Source organism: Octopus sinensis, linkage group LG19 (genome assembly GCF_006345805.1).
Source record: "Octopus sinensis linkage group LG19, ASM634580v1, whole genome shotgun sequence".
NCBI classification, from domain to species: domain Eukaryota; kingdom Metazoa; phylum Mollusca; class Cephalopoda; order Octopoda; family Octopodidae; genus Octopus; species Octopus sinensis.
Genome location: NC_043015.1, coordinates 5670221 through 5684805, shown reverse-complemented (window position 1 = coordinate 5684805; position 14585 = coordinate 5670221). Strand labels below are relative to the sequence as shown.

At 35.0% G+C, this 14585-nt stretch overlaps 1 long non-coding RNA gene across 1 annotated transcript in view; it reads left to right on the top strand.

The window, feature by feature from the left end:
- Positions 1 to 1086: 1086 nt before the first annotated feature.
- Positions 1087 to 14585, top strand: part of LOC118767220 — an 18202-nt gene continuing 4703 nt past the window's right edge. The window contains exon 1 of the long non-coding RNA XR_005003126.1: positions 1087 to 1177. This is a non-coding gene — a long non-coding RNA (uncharacterized LOC118767220). The remainder of the gene's footprint in view (positions 1178 to 14585) is intronic.

The window sequence follows — 14585 nt, the reverse complement described above, 5'->3', positions numbered from 1 at the left end:
GTTCAGACCATTAAATTGCATGTTGCTTTTTTATACTACGTGGATATTGCACCCAAGACGTGTTGTAGGTTTGTAAGTCAATAGAGTCACAAGGTTCTAGGTGAGAATTCCTCTCTCTCTTTCCCTCATTCTCACCCTCTGCAGCTGCCTACCTCCCTCCACCTATCTTTATTCATAAATTTACACTCATATACACTGGCTTGTGTATGCGATAAGGGAAATATTAATTATATGCAAAAGCATTTATCTAAATATATTTCACACACACACACACACACATACACACACACATACACACGCAAACATATATATATATACATATGTGTATATACATATATATATATATATATGTATGTATATATGTATATATATATATATATATATATATATATATATACATGTATGTATATATACATATATGTATATATATATGCATATATATATGTATAAATGTATGTATTTATATATATATATACATATATATATGCATGTGTATATACATACATTTGTGTATGTATATGTGTGTGTATGTGTTTATACATACATGCATATATGCATACACATATTTAGAGAATCACCACTACTGTATGCGTATTTGGTGAGAAGTAATTTCAAAGACAAAAGTAGATATGAATTAATATCTCGAAAGACTATATTCCATTAATGTTTTTTATGCGTATTTTCCAATAATTTATATTCACACATTTGCATCAAAATATATCATATGCTTACTTTTGCAATCTTCTGTTGAAATCAGATTTGAAAATATACACGCAGATTTATAATCTAATGTAAGCGCACTAGAACGCCATAGAGAATTTGCAAATTGGTATTTACATAACAACAGCAATAACAGTCCTGATAATCCTAGAATTACTAGTAGTAGTAGTAGTAGTATTATATTTGGTATGCCACAAGGGCATAGATGACGGGAACCTCTCAAGAAGAGTCTGCAATTTGTGTGATGACTTGCATTGGGTTGTACTTCATCCTGGACACGGTGGAGAGATCCAGGGCAGCGTAGAAATAAAGTTGGATGATAATGACGTGGCCAAAAGGGATCAACGGATGTTAAACCTCACCGAAATAACAGGTTAATTAGGTTAAATCTTAATTGTGAAATACAGTTGTTTTGAATTGGCTGCAGAAAGTGGTCTATATTTGTGGTGGTGAGTGGGTGCGGTGCACTAGGAATGTGTCCTGGGTGCTAAGAGAGCGGCGGCATGAACAATTATGGGAACCACTGGTTTATATAATTACAGCCGTTTCTGCTTCCAATACTCCACGGTGTTGCCATTGAAAATTTCGGAAAATAATATTCATCATATTTTGTTACACATCCGATCTGGTACATGGAGCTTCATCTCAGTGAAGAAAAATACGTAAAAGAAAAGAAGAGAAAGGAGCCTCGAAAAGAAAAAGGGTTTTTGTTTTACTTTTATCATTTCTTTTCATTTATGGATTTCTATTCACTCTGATAAAGCTCTCTCTCTCTATATATATATACTTTTTTTTTTACTCTTTTTTACTTGTTTCAGTCATTTGATTGCGGTCATGCTGGAGCACCGACTTTAGTCGAGCAAATCGACCCCGGGACTTATTCTTTGTAAGCCCAGTACTTATTCTATCGGTCACTTTTGCCGAACCGCTAGGTGACGGGGACGTAAACACACACCAGCATCGATTGTCAAGCAATGCTAGGGGAAAAACACAGACACACAAACACACACACACACATACATATATATAGAGAGACATATATACGACAGGCTTCTTTCAGTTTCCGTCTACCAAATCCACTCACAAGGCATTGGTCGGCCCGGGGCTATAACAGAAGACACTTGCCCAAGATGCCACGCAGTGGGATTGAACCCAGAACCATGCTACTTACAACACAGCCACTCCTGCGCCTATATATATATATATATTATATATATATATATAATATATATATATATATATATATGCATGCATGTATATGTATACACAGCAGTATGTCGGTGAAGTCATGGAGAGATTTGAAAATACCTCGAATTTTGTTCGGCTTTTAACGCTCAGACTTCAAATAGAAGCGCATCAACTTGAGTTGTAAAGTTGACCCGTCCCTCGGTTTAGCACCACCATGTGTTGCTTCATTAAGAATTTTTGTTTTGTTTTGAGCGTTGAAACCAGGTCTGCCGGTTTTAGATACCTTACTCCACCATCTTTATATCTATGCCATGTATGAAGCTTTGCCATCGACTTTCCCTCCCGATTAACACATATATAAAAATCGTTCCTCGTGTTGCTCACTTTTATTCTACTACTTCACTCTCATAGCAATATTTGAGCTGTATTTTCTCTTTCAGTGAAGGGAAATATATCAATCCATGATAACGTCGCAACATATACGAACAATAAAACCTTTTGCACTGGCCTAATGTCTAAAAAACATTTATAAAATCATATTTACGCGAAAATTGAATATTTACTAGAATCACGAAAACACAAAATAGATCATATTTTGATATGTTTGATTTTCTAATGATCATAATTCGTAATTTTCTGCAAGATAGTATTTTAAATCTCCTATAATAGGATAGCAAATTGCAGCGACTTTCACGTATAATGTAATTTGAGCGTTTTCGTGTAAAATCGTTATAAATATTCTATTTAACAATGTTCAAGAAAGCAATCATTATATCACTAACTGTTAGTTGTTTTAGAATTGTGTCTTTCTTTTTTCGTATTTTACTATTTAGTGTTGGAATGTTTTGTATTGTTTTAATGTTTTTAGTCTTCTTTCTTTTTCGTTATTCTTAATTTATCCAATTATATTTCAGGACGTCGCATATGTTTCTATTTCAACAAGATGGTGACGAGAGACCGTTAGTTTCCGAGATGGCACTTAGCATTTACGAAATGTTTACACGCTGTCGTCTAATTAGATATCATATTTCTTCCGACAAAATATGAACACAAATAAATAAATTAATATATAAATATATAAATATATTTAGATACTTCTCTTGCATTGCATGCAATATTAATGATAGGAAAAAATAATTCAATCGAACCAAAATAATTAATCAGTAATTTCTAGAAATAAAGAAAATATCTTTCACACACAAGTGGTTCAAATAAGTACGTAAATCTTCTAAAATAATCAGAATATCGATTTTTATAATATTTAAAATGAAAACTAATTTAGGTTTTTCAAACACGAATTTGTTTTCTTTTTACTTCCCCTAATAACTTCCACGGGAAAATATATAATTGAATTAAGATATATGAGAAGCTAAACAAAATAGAAATGAATAACTCCTAAATACTAAACATTCATGATGACGAATCATTTATATTTTAGCATTGCTTCGCATTTTTTTTTTTGTTTCGTAAAAATGTCGTTCAACAGTTTTGCTCAAATTGGCAAAATTTAGTAAAGCTATTGTCTGTATATTTTATAATTTGGTATTGCAGTATTTAAGCAATCTCTCTTGAATAATACAAATACATACTGAAATAATTATTTGAAACATTTATAGGTTAAAAGATTGGAAGTATGGAAGCAGAAAGAGAGTTATAAACAAAACAACTTGTTAATGATCTAAGGACGATATAGCTGAAGTACACTATGTGACTTAGCAACGAAATAGGAGATCTTTTAGATTGCCAGTATTCTTGGCGATGGTGTACATATTAGCTATTCAGTCTTCAATTGATATGTATATCATTAAATAGGATTTCTGAAAGCACAACATTGGAAATATTGATTAGGAAAGAATTTCATTATATACTTCATGCTTGTTAGCGAATTTAAGAATTAAAATGATAGCTGAATCAAATGTCGGGATGAAGAATGAACCTACTCTAATAAAACCATTTATGTTTCACACATGAACACAGGCATAGCTGAGTAGAAATAAGTTTGCTCCCCAAGCGCATAGGTCCAGGATTCGTCCCACTGCGTGGCACCTTACGCAAGTGTCTTCTACTATAGATGCAGGTCGACCAATATCTTGAGAGCAGATTTAGATGATAACTGACAGAGGTCCATTGTGTGTGTGAGTGTGTGTGTATATATATTTATGTATATATATATATATGTGTGTATATACATATGCATGTTTGTGTGGATGTATGTATCTATACATACATACATACATACATACATATATATATATATTATATATATATATATATAATATATATATATATATATATATATTATATATATATTTATATATAGGGTGAGTTAACGAAAAAACAAAAGACGAAGTCACGTGGTGTACAAAACAAACAGATGTATTAGTATAACGCTCAGAAATAGAAAAAATATTTTACGTTTCGGGCCTACGCTCTTCAACAGAAAGGGACACAATGGAAAAACAAGAAAATACGTCAACAAGAAACTATGACGTTACAACCAGCCAGGAAAAGTCTTCGCTACATTTGCGGCACCTGCCAGAGGGAGTGTTTGTCCAGGATAGGACTATACAGCCACAGCAGGAAATGTATTAGGACATGAAATGTAAAAGCTGGACTAGATTATTTTATGCGCAACTCCATTGTCTCCCGAGACAAAAAGGATGCCAACTATATATATATATATATATATAATATATATATATATATATATATATATATATATATATAGAGCTAAATATTTCAAGGTGTTGCTTAAGCATGGGTGCAGTCCAAAGACTAAAATAAATGCAAGGTAAAAAGTTAGTTAAAATGGATGCTTCCAGTACCGAATATGTATTTCGTTTGAAAGGGAAATCCTTTTTTTAGATTTTGTACTGTTTTGAGTGGAAGAGTTTTCACATATTTCTTCATATTCACAGTTGTTGTTTAACCTGAAAGGAAGTGTAATTGCGCCGAAGTATAAGAAAACAAATTGTAAATGGCCGTGGCTAACCCATCCTATTTATCTTGAATTACAACATTCAAGGTGTCTTTTCTTTTCAAAGATGCTAATTTATCATCCGAGGAAATTTAATAGCTATTAACAGCAAACTGAATAACTACACTGAAACTTACTTATTGACTCATAGTGATATTACTCAGGAGAGAAGAAAGATCTAGTTTAAATACCTTGTACTGAAATGACCACAAGGTTTTGCGTTTATCTCAGAAGCCAAGCCGATAGACAACATGATAGTTGTGTATAGATGAATGTATATGTTAAATGAAACAATACAATTATTAGCCATAAGATACTTTGCATGTTACAAACAGCTAATGTTAACTTGGTTGACTAATTACCGTTTCAATACAGTCATTTACATTAAATCGAACGGCAGACAAATAACTGAAATGCCTAGAGTGTTCCGAAAATCACATGTGTATTGAAGTAAAAGTTGCAAATAGACATAGCTTCAGAATTTTATTGAATCGCCTGTGGAAATCGTTACAAAGGAAGTGGAAGAATTTAATTAAAGCGATTTCTCATAGTTGGAGCTGTTTATACATTGGTCTACGTTCACTGACATTTAATGTATTCTGACGAATAAAATGAAATTCTATTTTGCACTATTTGCCTCTGGTCAGTTGCAAATATATGCATTATTTTACCACTCTTTAGTAGATGGAGATGATATCAAACGTCACAAAATAAGTTGTGTCCTTGTTATCCCAAGGACGCACCCGATCCTGATATATTACGAAAGGCGTTTTAACTATAACCATTATATTTTTTCCAACGATTACATTATTTAACGTGATCTTATTTTTGAGAAAGTACGGTATAATCTATATAATCTGTAAGTAGTTATCGGAGCGAACTCGTACAAGGCTCCTTACTTTGATCTGTTGATATTCGTCATAATTAGCAGGTAGATAAAAATATGTTTAATAGTTTTATACCGAAAAGCTATGCAACATAAATCATATTCTGTGTGAACTCTCTCTGTTGGAAGCATTATTTTCATATTGATTAAAGGGTAGGGTACTAACTGCAACAAAGCATCTATTATTCTATTGTTTTATCGTTGTTTATCATCCGATCAGCCCTGATCGAACCGATCTTTGATCAAAGGTATTACAACGGCGATCATCTCGCTTATTTGATATGAGAGCGTACGAAGCTCCGCGTTAACAAATGTGTGACGTAAAAGATATTCGACTGCAATTTCTTCCAGGTACAATGACTATATTTTGGAGCCATCAATGCTATCGATGCTTAGTTGCTACCAATAATGTGAATCACGTTCATTTGGCATTACACACCATTCCATTTCACACACAATCTCAACGTAGTTTCAGCTAGATTGCAGAATGAATCTAGAAAATATACATGTGTCTATGGCACAAGATAAATTCCTCTTATTTTCAGATATCTGATGACATATTTCTATAAGTTATCTACACAGCCTACTCGTCTCTATATTATTAATGCCTAATGCATTTCATAACTTAGAAGTTCCGGTTCTCTCCCCCGTATATAATATAGTGACTTCCCTTAATTAGTCAGAGGAGCGATATTGTGAGAACTCAGCTCTAATAGATTTAAATGTATATTTCGCTGTTGCCGACATGTACATCAATAACTTCGTTCACCATCACATAAGTGTTTAATCAATACAAATGCTAGAATACTACTTATACACAGCTTCAAGCCAATAAAATATATCAATTTGTATCAGTATTGATCAAAGTAAGGCGACAAGCTGGCAGTATCATTACCGCAACGGAAAAAAATGATTAACGCCATTTATTCCCGTCCTTTTCCTTCTCAGGTCAAGTGCTGCCGCGGTTGTTTTCGCCTTACATTCTTTCGGGGCCCTATCAGTGAAGTATCAGTTGAATGCTGGGGTTGATATAATTGGCTCTTTTTTCCCCCATAATTTCAGACCTTGTTCCTTTATCAGAAAGTAAAATGTAGTGTTGTAACATAAGTATTAGGTCATAGGGTTAGATATATACCAAGATATATATATATATATACCAAGTCTCATTCGGAAGAATTTTCTTTTGTAGATATGGAACTGTGTAGATATGGAGTTGTATGTTCGTCTTCTTCCTTGAGAATTTGACTATATTATATGATACGCTCGAATAGCTTCAATATCTACTCTTTTACTCTTTTACTTGTTTCAGTCATTTGACAGCGGCCATGCTGGAGCACCGCCTTTAGTCGAGCAAAATCGACCCCGGGACTTATTCTATCGGTCTCTTTTGCCGAACCGCTCAGTGACGGGGACGTAAACACACCAGCATCGGTTGTCAAGCAAAGCTAGGGGGACAAACACACACACACACACACACACACACACACACATATATATATATATATATATATATATATATATATATATACATATATACGACAGGCTTCTTTCAGTTTCCTTCTACCAAATCCACTCACAAGGCATTGGTCGGTCCGGGGCCATAGCAGAAGACACTTGCCCAAGATACCACGCAGTGGGACTGAACCCGGAACCATGTGGTTGGTTAGCAAGCTACTTACCACACAGCCACTCCTGCGCCTATAGAAATTTTATCTGAAATCGTGTTATGTGAACAACATTTTTACATTTAGGAAGACTCATAACTGGTAAAATCTAAAAAAGAAGAAAAAAGACTTACTGGACACATAAACAAATGTCAAATGATTTAAAAAAGAAAAAAAGTATAGATATTCATCTACTAGTCTGTTTGTAAGGATTAGCAATTATGGACGAAATTAGCCTCAAAGTCTGAAGATGTTCGTCAGATGGACTGTATCCATTGTTGAGAGATGCAATCATGGGTTGACAGTTTTAATAGACACTGTACCTGCAGTCTTTTTAGCAATTTACAATTAGAGTTTGACAATATAACAATCGTTCCCTCTATCTTTCAGAACTCGAGGAGAATCTGCGCAAAATGCCATTGATTGCTATCCCTGGCTCAGCTTCCGTTTGTCCGTCTCCAGTCTCCCTATGTAAATAAATTCATACATACATACATGCATACATACATACATACTCACATAATACATACATACATACATATATACATATATTTAAATGGTGCACCTCATAAGCATATACTAATAAACTATTTGCAACTACGTCACTTCGGGTTCGGCAGGCCTGTATGTAACGTTGGGCAAGTCTCTCCTACTACAGCCCTGGGCTATATATATATATATATAAACACACACATAGCAAAGGGGCGTGCATTAGTGGCTAGGGTATTCGCCTTACGGTCGTGGGTTTGATTCCCGGAGGCGTGTTGTGTACTTGAGCAAAACGCTTTATTTCACATTGCTCCAGTTCACGCAGCGTGTGAAAATGAGTACCTCTACACCACCATGTCACACTGAATCTCCCTGAGAACTATGTTAACTCCCGCTTTTCTGTAGATTGCTCAGCAACTGACATCTTAATTTCACGAGTAGGCTGTTCTGTTGATCAGATCCACAACAACCATCGTTGTCGTAACCGACGGAGAGCTAATTGTGTACACACACACACACACACACACACACACACACACACACACAAATATGTATGTCTATATGCTGCTATAATACTCTTAGTGGCAGCTTGGCATTGGACCCGTTCAGTTAACGTGTCCATTCACAAACATAGACTCGTACAAATAGCTATATTCTTCTCTGTACGAATATGCGTATATGTTTTATAAATATATATTTTTTAAATAATTGAGTAATGCCACGAAACATTAGTTAGGTATATCTGTCACCGTCCTCATAAAACACAAGTAATATAAATTAGTCTATGAGATAGTCGAGCACATAATTTGCATTATATTTTGTAATTAAACTAAAATTTGTTTTCATTTAGTCGTTAATTAAATCCAGATACAGAGAGAAAAAAACCGATACCTTTAAAGCAAACAGCGTTACAGGAAAATGTAATTAACAATACAGTCTAACTAATGATGCTATAACATTGAGATCAAATATTACATTGCTATATGACTGCTTTGAACGTTGATTAAAAAACACTGTACAGAGTATTTGATTGATGTTATTTATTTTCTCTATTTGTATACATAAAATAATACTATTGTAAAACGGCTGAACACACAGAAGAGTTAAAACATTTTTCATTTCCAAGAGCTATTGTGCCTTATAACTTGCTGTTACAGTAAATCCCTGAGCTGATGCCGATCTCAAATTCTTCCTGCGCTATATGAAAAGCTTATTATTTCCATAAAGCTTTGCTTATTGTTTTTGCATTTTGACACACCTCTAAACGCAGATGCATGGAACCTGAGAGCACACATCGTTATGGTTTCTTTGTAGTATAGTATCGACGGTTGCCTCTAAGTATATGTCCAGTGCTTGAGAGAAGTATTTTATTCATGTAGTGTAGATGTAGAAGTGTCCTATTTCTCTCCAAGTAATTTTATAACTACTACTACTACTACTACTACTACTACTACTACTACTACTACTACTACTACTACTGCTGCAACTGCTGCTGCTGCTACTACTACTACTACTACTACTACTACTACTACTACTACTACTACTACTACTACTACTACTACTACTACTAGATACTGTTGCAGTTGTTGCTGATGCTGCTTCTATTATAATTGTTGTAATCTAAGCTGAATTGGCTGGAAATGTGTTTATCTGAATACATGCTAAACCGATTGAAATTTACGAGGACGTTCTTAATAAAATTTAAATATGAGTCACATAGCAGAGAAAAGAGAAGCGTGATGCAAGTACGTGACCAGAATAATTGTTTGCATCGAAGAACGTGAGACGAGAAAAGTAATTGAAATGTGCCTCAGAAAAGAGGGAGAGGATTTTCGGTTCTTATTTACCATGTGTTCTATTGTAGTATTCGTGGTATACGCTGTGAAATGATCTAATCTGGGTTAAACTTACGATGAAAAGCTATGTTTTCCGAAGCAACCCTTGCCCGATTAATTACATTCCAAGAAATAATAAAGATAAGATTTCATCCACCATTTTTTGCGCTATTAGGATGAGGATTAAGAAGGGGATTAGAATTAAGATTAGTGTTAGGATTGAAATTAGGCTATAGAGTAAGGTTTAGGGCTGACGGTTAGGGTTAAGGTTAAGTTTAAGGTTTAGGATTATGGTGTGCATTAGGGCTAGGACAAGACTGCACGCAAAGATAGCACTAGATTTACGATTTGTTGCACTACATCATTTAAAGGAAATCCTAACTAATATTTAGAAATATGCGGATTTCATTGAACGAGTAATGTTACAAATATCGGGTGGATTTTCAAAAACCTGGCAAATTTGGTACGCCAGGTGCCGGTTCCAACAGTAAAATATTGTGCTGCGAATCGCAATCAAGCTCATGAACTGTGAAGTTGCATTTTGAAATTTATGTCATATTTGCGGTAAAATAGAAACAGTATTGTGTACGGAAGTAAAAATATATATATGATATAAGGTCAGGTGGCGTACGCATGAATATAAAACTCCTTGTAATCTCGGAAAACTGTAAAACAATTTTACTAATGTACCCTGTTGTGGGTTTGTAAGTAATGGCATTAGGATGGCGGTGCATTAAAGGACTAGATAACAGGATGAAGAGAGGAGTAAAGAAATTAGTGGAGGAAAATATTAGTGAAAAGCAGTAGATGCAATAAGAATAACATCAATAAGATGTGTTGCCCGACCATCACATTCCGAAGAAATATTAGAGATCTGATTTCATCGATTCATGTTTTGCACTATATACAAGGTTTATTCCAGCGATATATGTTCCGAGTTTTGACCATGCTGGAGTCACCTTCAACATTATTATCTCCAAAGTTAATAAGACAAGGTACCATATTTGAGATTGATAGAATAAATAGTAGACATAAAAATAATTACTGTGGGCGATTTGCTGGATTGAATCTTTCAAGGTCGCACACCAGCATGACCGTAGTCCAATAAGTGAAGCAAGTAAAAATTAAGAGATGTAATAAATGATATTCTGTATAATATTATAATATTATATTAGTTATAATATGGGAAATAGTACATCGTTTATTTTTTTTAAATAAGGAAGCTGCAAGTAATACAAGAAAGCTATATCCTGCGAAACTTCTTTCATATGCAAAATGTTTAGATGGAAGATGTTAAAAGGATATTGACGCGATCGCAAAGTTTAAAATTCGAAGTATTTTTTTCTCGTATCACTAATATAATAATATGTTTCTCCGTATGTAGGAGCTTAATTACTGTGAAAGAAGTAAGAAGATCAGTCTCAGTAGATGCAAGAACTTCATGTCATTTAATTCTTTTCAATATGCTTTTGATCAAGAAGTACCAGTGACTTTCAAAGGTCATGTGTCACATTAGAAGCACATTGAAAATCAGTAAATGCTCCTACAGTAATAGTTTGAACGTGAAGAAACTTCAGACAGGCGTGGCTGTGCAGTAAGTTTGCCTCCAACCACATGGTTGGGGGCAAACACTTTGGTTAAGTGGCTTTCACTATGGCCTGCTATTGCGTTACACTTGGGATAAATGTCTTCTTCTATGGCCTTCGTCAGACCATCTCCTTTTGAGTAGATATGGATGACGGAAGCTGAAAGAAACCTGTGGTATATTTATCTATATAAGTCTCGTTGTTTGTGTACTTGTCTCCATGCTGAGCGTTGACAACCGTTGTTGGTGTGTTCATGTCCCTGTAACCTAGACCTGCCCCAGCATAGCTGCAATGCAATGAATGATAAAAAGGAAATATAAAAAATATAGCTACTACCAAAATTATATTTTGTTTTATCTTGATAAAAGCATAAATATTACAATAGTGCAACAACTATAGCATCATAAACGTTGTTTCTGATGCTATTGCGGTGAGCTGGTAGAAACGTTAGCACGCCTGTCGAAATGCTTACTGGTATTTCGCCTGCCGTTACGCTTTAAGTTCAAATTCCACCGAGGTCAACTTTGCCTGTCATCCTTTCGGACGATAAATTAAGTACCAGTTACACGCTGGGGTCGATGTAATCGACTTAATCCGTTTGTCTGTTCTAGTTTGTCCCCTCTATGTTTAGCCCCTTGTGGGTAGTAAAGAAATAGGTATTTCATCTGCCGCTACGTTCTGAGTTCAAATTCCGCCGAGGTCATCTTTGCCTTTCATCCTTTCGGGGTCGATAAATTAAGTACCAATTACGCACTGGGGTCGATGTAATCGACTTAATCCCTTTGTCTGTCCTAGTTTGTCCCTCTATGTTTAGGCCCTTGTGGGTAGTAAAAAAAAAAGGTATTTCGTCTGCCGCTACGTTCTGAGTTCAAATTCCGCCGAGGTCAACTTTGCCTTTCATCCTTTCGGGGTCGATAAATTAAGTGCCAGTTACGCACTGGGGTCGATGTAATCAACTTAATCCCTTTGTCTGTCCTTGTTCGTCCTCTCTGTGTTTAGCCCCTTGTGGGTAGTAAAGAAATAAATATTTCGTCTGTCCTTCACCCTTTCGGGGTCGATAAATTAAGTAGCAGTTACGAACAGGAGTCGATGTAATCGATTTAATCCCTTTGTCTGTTCTTTTTTCTCCCCTCTATGTTTAGCCCCTTGTGAGCAATAAAGAAATAAGAAACGTTGTTACTGCTCATAACGATAGAATCCTTATCTGCAACAATACTCACATAAATGATGTTCAGGTAAGATATAATACAAATGATAAGCTTTATTGTTGTTGCCTTTGGCGATGATGTTGTTGTTTGCCCTCATGCTAGTTCTGATTGATCAGGTATGGAATGACACTTGCCATATCCTTGTGTAATTCACAATTTTATTTCAGGAAGATTGTATCAAAGAAAACAGCATATAAAACATATTTCTATCTTCTTAAAATGACAAGACACGAGGGAAATAAAGCTTCAACTGCTATATTTATATCAATTTACGTATCAAGAAATATCCCGTGTGCACAACTGTATCGATTTATATATTCAAAACAATTTACTTATAATTAGATAGCTAATGACCCAATTTACAAAGAACAGAATGATTTTACAATTCTTATAGATTTAGCGTTTAATATATAATATACCAAATCATATAAAAATATTGATGCTCTTTAGCTCCAAATCAGATCTGATTGAAGAGGTCGATGCTCAAATCGTTCCCATTTATGCCATCGTGTTCATTATCAACAAACGTTTAAGGTTGCGTTATTCGATGTCTTTTTGCTTCCTGTTTTTTTTTTTTTTAATTTTTTTTTTACGTTTTACTGCTGAGTGGGATTTAATTTTAGGTATACTACCTGCTATTGCGACCAAGCTGAATGATTATGCTGAAGTGTTTTCTTGGCTCGAATTATAATATATGATAGAAAGATATAAAACTGGTGATTATGCTACAAGGAGAAAGTGAGAATGAAGTTAGGAAAGAAGAAGGAGGAGGAGGAGGAAGTGGAGGACAAAGAAGTAGGAGGAGGACAAATAAGGAGGAGGATCAGGGGAGGAAGAAAAAGAAGGAGGAGGAAGAGATGAAAAAGAGGAGATAGAAGAAGAAAACAAGAAGAAGAGAAGAAGAAGAAGAAGAAGAAGAAGAAGAAGAGGAGAAGGAGAAAAAGGAGATGTGGAGGAGGAGCAGGAGGAGAGGGGGACAAATAATGAGGAGGATCGGGAGAGGAAGAAAAAGAAGAAGGATGAAGAGAAGAAAAGGAGAAGATGATGGAAGAAGAAAAGAAGCAGAAGAAGGAGGAGGGAAGAAGAAGAGAAGAAGAAGAAGAAGAAGAAGAAGAAAAGAAGAAGGAGAAGAAGAAGAAGAAGAGAAGAAGAAGAAGATAAGGAGAAGAAGAGAAGGAGAAGGAGAAGAATAAGAAGAAAAGAAAGAATAAGAAGAAAAGAAGAAGAAGAAGAAGAAGAAGAAGAAGAAGAAGAAGAAGAAGATGACTTTCTGAACGTTCAAAGGCCCAACAGTGTAAATGTAACTTCCTCAAAAATAGTAGAATAAGTTTTAAAAAAAGATGCATCACTAAAATAATATTTTTGAACGACAACGACAATAAAATATACGTGTAAGTGAATGGACCGCCTGTATGGCTTCACTGGTTTGCGTTTTCAAACGACCACATGGTGAAGAATTTCAAGGTCTGCAGTGTGTAATCAACGACCAATTTTGAAATACTGGATACCAAGAAAAGAAGAATATTCTACTCATACAGAATGCGTTACAAGTTGGCAGATGTCGCTAGAATATGACTATTAACAGCGTTCGGAATGCGAGCCCTAGTGCTACTCGAAATGATCTCCAAATGTATGATCGTTAGTGGTATAGAAATTGACAGAATTGGGGGCTTTGAAATTAAATAAACACATGAATATTAGCTAACAGTAACAAATGACTTACTACTCTGAAAGGAGCTACGGAAAAAAAAAGAGTAGAAGTGAAAGCATATCTTGAAAATACATTTAGATAATCTATGACGCGATAACTACCCTCCAAATAACTGAAGGGTCAGATGTTGATCAACCGCGAACACAGCCCTAACTGAATAGAATATTGTTGGTTACAATGCAGGCGTATGTCTGTAAGCTCCTCTTACCTTTCTGCTTTGAGTGGAAGCCTTATTCACGTATCCAACTTCTGGAAAAATACGTTGAAGTCTAAATCACACTGGATGAACAAGGATGAAAACATATGAAGGTGAACACATAT